We start from the raw sequence: 7,718 nt of genomic DNA, 5'->3' as shown, positions 1-7,718 counted from the left end.
TAATGACTGTTGCAGAGTGATGCTGATAGTTTGGCACATTAAGGCCGATTTAGCTAGGTGGTCGGCCTCATCGTTGCCAGAGATTCCTGTATGACTTGGTATCCAGTTCAAGGTGACTTACCTGTTGTTTCTTTGGTGGAGCAGGGCTAAGAATTTAATTGCAGTGACAAGGTGCACATTCTCTGTAGTTTCCTTGTTGCTGAGGGCCATCGTGGCTCCTCTGGAATCTGTATGGATCGTTGTGTTCCCGTTTTGTTGATTGGCAGAGTGTTCTAGGGCTTTTGCAATGGCCACTAGTTCAGTTTGCAATGTGGAGGCATGGTTGGAAAGTCTCCAATTTGCTTTATATCCTGATGTAGAGATAAGGGGCTGCAGGGATTGCACGGTCAACTGATCCATCTGTGTAGTAGGTATGAGGCGCAGGAGTGTTCCTGATTGCACTTATTGCAGCTGCATTGAGTTCCTCTTGCGTGCAAAGAGCCTTGCTTGCTTCTGGTAGGATAGTGAAGTTGTATTTGATAGGATCACATGCCCAGGGAGCAGAACGGATGTAGCCCTCATACATTTGTTGTCCCTTGATTTTGTGAGCCTCGTCTTGCATCTGCATTCTTCTGAGTGTATCCAGTAGTTTCTTTGCATGGGAGCTGGGCGGATCTAGTTCTTCAGCAAGAGGTAGAAGCCTTTTTATTTTGTCATTGAGTGGGCTTTTTCTGTCTGCGATGATTGACTTGAATATAATGCTGCTATTCCATATGTCAATTCTGGCTGACAGGGAGATTAGGTTAGTTTCTGCTCAGAGTAGGCAGAGTCTTGTCCACATTGGAGAGCCACTGATGAGTCACATGGCATTGTTTTGGACTGTTTCTAATGATGCTTTATGAGTGTCGGTCAATGCAGTAAGTGTGGGTGCTGCATAATCAATGTGGGAACGAATTGCTTGTAGGTAAAACAGCCTTAGGAGGTTATTAGATACTCCTTGTCTATGGGAGGTCATTCGTTTCATGGCTGATAGACGGATTTTTGTCTTTTCTCTGAGGTAGGTTACTTCATTAGCTGCTAACAGGGTTTTGCTAGTGATTAACCCGAGGTACATGAATTGACTCACCCATTCGATGTCCTCACCTCTCAGTTTGAAGTTTTGAGGGTTTTGCGAGCGTTTTATAGCCATGGCTTTGGTTTTGTTGGTATTGATCTTCAGACCAAGATCATTGCATTTGGCTTGAATCCTGTCCAGAGCTTTTTGAGTGATATTTCTGGCATGAGCTTTGTTTGGGCATACTATGCATATGTCATCTGCATATATAAATATCTCCAGTCCTTTTGGGAGTTTTAGAGTGGCTAAGTTCTCCGTCAGTAGATTGAACAGGTAGGGACTGAGTATGCCTCCTTGTGGTGTTCCGTTTTCTAGGGGGATGAACTCAGTGGTTTTTCCTTGGAAAGTGACTCTGGCCTCTCGATTTTGTGTGTAGTTTCGAGTCCAGGCAAGTAAGTGTCCTTTCACTCTTTTTACAACAAGTGTGAAGAGTATAGCTGGAGAGCTAGCTAGCTCAAAGGCTTTCTCGAGATCAAGGAATATGACAAAAGCTTTTTTGTCGTTAATTGTCGAGAGGACATATGTGATGCATTCTTGAGTGCCTATGCCATTTCTGTAGGCATATAGGCGATGATGTAGTTGGCATATTCTCCACTGCAGTCTGTTGAGTACCATTCTCTCAGCTATTTTCTCTATGCAGCTTATCAAAGCTATAGGTCTGTAGGTATTTGGCTCCTTAGGTTTTGGACTAGGTTTAGTGTCCTGCTGGTTCCATGTAGTTGGACGTAGTCTTTCCGTATGTGTCCTGTTTATTAGTTGCAGGTAGACTAATTTGGCATGGTTCCCATGTTCCTCAGCATGCTGTATGTGATGAGATCGGCTCCAGGGGCAGTGTCCTTCCTGCCTTTTGATAAGGCCGTATTTAGTTCTTCCATGGTATAGGGGTGATCAGTGTCATCTGCCATGTTGCAGGCGGCTTCTATGATGTTGTTCCTGATTGGGAGCAGAGTTCTCTGCCTGTTGATGGTTGGCAGAGGTAGATTGATGCTTTTTGCTCTGTCAGCAAAGTTGTTAGCAATCCTCTTGGCTTCAGCTAATGGGTCTGGGTTTGTAACTCTGGGTGTATTATATTTCTCAGAGACTTGGTTAAACCAGCCCCATATTTTGGCTAGGGATATGCTGAAGTTGACCTCGTTGCACCATGAGTACCATTTGTCTAGTTCTACTTCCAGTGCTACTTGTACAGAATGCTTGATGATTTCTACTAGTAGATTATGTAGTTCATCTGTTCTGTGTTTTCTGAGAAGTTTCCTGGTCCTGCTTATTCTAGCATTCATTTCTTTGATGCGGCTGTTATAGTACCAGGCATCAGCATGTTTCTTCTCAGAGTATTTTTTTTTGTGGCATGGATACACTGGCTGCTACCTCTAGTTGTTTGCTGAAGTCGGTGGATAGGGTGGAGATATCATTATGCGGGTGTTTGATATATTCCAAAGCCCCCTCTGTCATGGCTGTTTTGAATTTTTCCCAGTCAGCAAACTCTGGGTTCCACCTTTTTGGGGGCGGAGGAGAAGGTGGGTATTTCTGCAATTCGAGTGTTACTTCTATGGCAAAGTGATCACTGATTAGTACAGGATGTAGTTGCCATTTAGCTCCTCTTTGTATGGCACTGGATAAGTAGGTAAGATCTAGACGATCTCCTTTTAGATGGGTGGCTTCTGTGACGTTGTTGAGCAGTGCTACATCAGGATATTCTTGCAGTAGGGCATGCAAGTGTCTGCCAGTTTGATTTGTTTCTGATATTGAGTTCAGGAACTGATGATGAGCATTAAAGTCGCCTGCAATAATTGAGTCTTCGTTGGAGGCTTCTGCAAAGAGTGCCTCGGCATCGATATTTTTTGCTGGGGATTTGTATATGTTGTGGACTGTTAGCATTGTGGTTAGGAGAGATATCTGGATACTTAGCGTCTCTGCCTCGTTCCCACATTCTATGCTTGGTAGTAGTTTGGAGGGGATGCTGCTTTTAATGAGGGTAGTCAGTCCTCTTGTTGTTGGTGATTGATACGTTGTGTATACTTTGTATCCTGAGAACGTGAATGGTATGTTCTCATTAAGCAGAGTTTCTTGCAGTATGATAATGTCAGGGTTTTGCACTGAAGTTTGAGATTGAAGAAATGCAAGCTTATTTCGAAGTCCACAAATATTCCTTTGGAACACTTTTACCTGAGTGTTTTGGTTGTTGCAAGTGGTTGTATGAGGTCCATTTGCAGTAGGAACTATGAAGGGAAATAAGCTTCTAGTTCCTTGGCGGCGTTGTCAAACACGAAGTCATCCAATGACTCTTGTGTGAATTTGATTTTGCGGGATCGCAAGAAGTTTCGAAGGATGTTGCTGATGGCTGCCAGCAGAGCACCCATGGGACAAGCAGAGAGGTCGTACTCACTGATGTCTCTGTTGAAAGGTTGTTTGGAGGGGCGTGAGGCGCTAGATTTGCTTGTGGCGGTGGAAGGTAGGTTAGGAAATTCATTTAGGGAGTGGGAAATGTTAGGTGTGTGAGTGGTAGGTGCAGAGGAGGATGGGTTGGGTTCTGATTTTTTTGGCTTGGTGACGTTAGGAGAATTGGTTAGAGAGGTAAGTTTTAAAGGTGAGGGAGTGCGGGGAGTATGGGTTTGGGATCTTTTTTCCTTGGAAGGAGGTTTAGGAGGACGTTGAGGTTTAGGTGCTGAAGGGGGAGTTGGTGGAGAGGAAGGTTCAGGAATGGCATGTCTGGAAGGGTTAGGATTTTGTTGGGAGGTGTGGTTGGAAGGTGTAGGGTTTTGTTTGGTTGGAGGTGGCTGCGTTCGACGCTGTTGACGTGGATGGTGGTTGTAGTGGCGGTCAGCTCCTTGGTGGTCTGCTATTCTTTGAAGTCTATGGGGGCATATATCATGCCAAGCATGATGGGATCCTCCACAGTTAGGGCAGCGGGCGACTTACTGGATATTTTCGATTGATCGATTTATGTCATTTTTACCTCACCCATTTCCATTTATCCAGTTTCACAGAATTAAAAAAAAAAAAAAGCATTAGCGATGAGATAACAGTAGTTTTCAGTGTTTTATATATATATATATTTGTAAGATTTTTTATTTTTCGTTTTATCAATTTTATCTTACAAAAAAATATTTTTTCAACTTATATAATGCTAATATGAATATCATATAATATACGTAAACTAAGTCTTTGACTTTTTCATTGCATTTTATTTGATTTATAGTATACACCAAGGAAATGAAATTAATATAATTTCCCTCAGGTTTGCAAATAGGATGATGCAAACACCCAGTTAATATAAGCTTTGGTGAAGGGATTCGAATAACAAAAAGGAATAGGTAGAGCTTAATCTTTACAAGGGAGCATTTTTCTTTCACTGGGAAACACTATTCTCCTCGGATCAAATAAGAGATTTTAAGTTCATATCCCAAGCAAAATTGCTGAGCCGTTCTTAAAGGAGAGAGAGAGAGAGAGAGAGAGAGAGAGAGAGAGAGAGAGAGAGAGAGAGAGAGAGAGTTGCAGATTACATATAAAGGATTATCTTCGCTCCTCTAACATATAAAACTATCTTTTTGTCCATTCAAATATATTTCTCAAATATGAAATAATTGGTATACTTGAAATGGTGTGTGCCTCTGCATTTATTTTGAACAATGAATGGCTTGCCGCTATCCCTTTTTAGGAATTAATAATTTGAGTAAAATAAGATGGGATTTGTTGATTTTCGAGTAAATACTGATTTGAAGAAATAGCTCAGACTAATCCTGTACAATGATAATGACTGTAGTGTTCGATTTCCATATGATCATATGTATTATAACCTATGAATATTATCAATACGATCTAGATAACTTCAAAATGTATTAAATATATTAAAGTCATGTTTTAAAGCATTTATTATTTAAGTCATCTAAATTTCAGAATATTAACGTCATATATATTCAGCATATCTATTTTTTACTTCCATCTAATGGCTACATTTCGTCCAAAAATAGCCAACGAATCTGGGGAAATTTTCAAGTCATTTGAACCACGTGCTTAAATGAGACCTACTTTAACAGGCTCTATTTACTTGGCATGCGTGGTTTGCAAGATCTTATAGGTATCACAGCTGAGTTATCATCAGCTCCTGTATTATCAGGTCCTCCCAGGCATTGGCTTTATATCTCCTAGTTATAAGTCCTGTTCCCGTATCTCTATCACTGATAAAGGATCCTTAAAACATTTAAAAAGTTTCTGTCGACGAAAATTACTTACTAAATTAGATGAGAAATGATATTGTATAACAACTTGCAAAGACAAAAACCCTTTTACACACTCTCTCTCTCTCTCTCTCTCTCTCTCTCTCTCTCTCTCTCTCTCTCTCTCTCTCTCTCTCTCTCTCTCTTGGAGCGCTATATTTGACTTTTTCTGTCAACAAGTGCATTTCTGTGTTCTACAAACTCTTTCGATTATTTGGGAGATACGAGGATCTACATCATCTGGAATTGACTGAAATGTGCGGTAATGCTCAGTGGTCAGTGCTGTGACATTGGTGTGTTTACGAATTTTTGAGCTTTGACTTTATTTAGGAACGTCACTGTACCATAAAATCGAACTCAGATACAGGCATTGTTAAAGCACCAGTAGATAATGACAATGAAATTCTCGGGACCTTGTACTTTCGCTGATGTTGAGGAGGACCTTGCTTTAAGTGATAATAATGCTAAAGAGCATCTGCTTACACAGGAACACTGGCCACGACTTGTCTCTAAATCTCATAAGGTGATCCCTGCAGGTACAGCTACTAGCCTCATGAACCATACCCTTACCTCCAACAAGCGATGTAGGGAGCATGATTCAGATACCAGTTATGAGCCTCCATCCCTTGCTGCTAAAACTACAAAGTGTGATGCTTCTTCCTCTCAAAAGAAAGTTCTAAATTGTTCCTTGCCTCCACCTGCTATTCAGAATATACCTACCATGGCTACAAAAGTTGTTCTCCCAGCGTTTGCTCCACGTGCTGAATACATAAAGCTCCTATTTAGAGAGAATCCGGGGATTAATGTGAAGCTTTGCTGGTTATCGGAGGTTAGTAAGATGTTCAGCCTTGATCGGGAATTGGCTGAAGTTAAAAAATTTTCGGTCATTTTTTGATTTGTATACATTTCAAGGCATCACGTGGATATCATAAAGAGGGTCAAGGGTGGTGAGGTTCTGTCACTTGTGTTTCATGTTCAGGATCCTGTAAACCGACCCAGTAAGTTCCCTACATATCTGATCACTCGATATCCTGTGGATGTAGACCCTCAATTATCTAAAGAACTGACAGGAGTACACACTGTACGTCTTTTTCATACAGGATGGGAAGTCCATCATTCATATTTTCATTACTTGGAGCCAACCAGATCCACCCCAACCTTTTGTTAACTTCTCCTTCCTCCCTTGTCTACCGTCATGTGAACTACACAGAATGCCAAATGAAAAGCCGTGGTGCTTCAAATGCTGGGTTATCGGTCATATCTCACGATACTGTGCTGCCCCTAAAAAGTGAACATTTTGTGCTGTTGAGCATGACAATCGGACCTGTCCTCATCGTCCCCCTGTACCACCCACAGTGACTGACAATCTCTCGGCATCAAGAACACCCTTATTACCTTTGCCTACACCGGACATCTCACATTGAAAATGCCCAGGATGTAATGAGTCTGGAGTCAATGTGTGGTATGGTTGTACCAGACGATCAGGCTCTGCATCAAACCAGCATATTGCACAACAGCAACAGCTTCCAGTGCCATTAATCAAACCCACCGTTACTGCCTCCTCACAAGTGTTTACACATCGTAATGCTGTAGATGTCCTCAAATCTCAGTGTGACCCCCCTTTAATCAAGTTTTGAAGCCATTGAATCTCGTTTAGAGAGCATGGACACTCGCATTGGCAGTCTCGTAACCTCCTTTGACCATCTAATTTCTAAATTTGCTACTAATGATAACACATTAAAATCTCTTGTTGAAGCTTAGCAAGTTGTTATCACATCAGTTACTACACTCACTGAGAAACTTGACTCACTTGCTACATGTCTTGAGTGATACTAATCCCCATAAAGGACCTTTGCCATTTGATACACCACCAATTCATACTCGTGTCTCCACTTCCTCTTCATCTAGTCGCCGTTCTACTGAGGGACATGTTCGATAACCAAGTGAAGCTCAATATCATCTCGTGCAATGCCTGTGGTATTACAGACAAGGCAAAACTTTCTGCACTTAGGGTCTTATACAGAGTCACCCTCCAGATGTTATTGTAATTCAGGATGCTTTTGTTTGTAATGCTTAGCCCAGGGAAGAAGCTCACTGGCTGTGTCCTACGTCCATTTATAAGACATGCCCTCATCACCTATATACAAACGTCAATCCAGCATAGACTTCTCTCAAACTCTGACGATGAAGATACAATATTTCAATTATTTGAGATTACTGTTAGTGGAGGCACCATACAACTGTGCAATGTATATGCAGCACCGGGTAGGATAATTCCAGACAAGCTTCCCACCCCAACCCTCTGTGGTATGGTTTACACGGGAGATTTTAATACCCATCATCCAGATTTGGGAGATCTTGCTGGCACTATGAACTGCAATGGGAACCTACTTCTAGGATACATTTATCGA

The sequence above is a fragment of the Palaemon carinicauda genome, chromosome 2 (genome assembly GCF_036898095.1).
Source record: "Palaemon carinicauda isolate YSFRI2023 chromosome 2, ASM3689809v2, whole genome shotgun sequence".
Lineage (NCBI taxonomy): Eukaryota > Metazoa > Arthropoda > Malacostraca > Decapoda > Palaemonidae > Palaemon > Palaemon carinicauda.
This window is presented reverse-complemented; position numbering follows the sequence as displayed.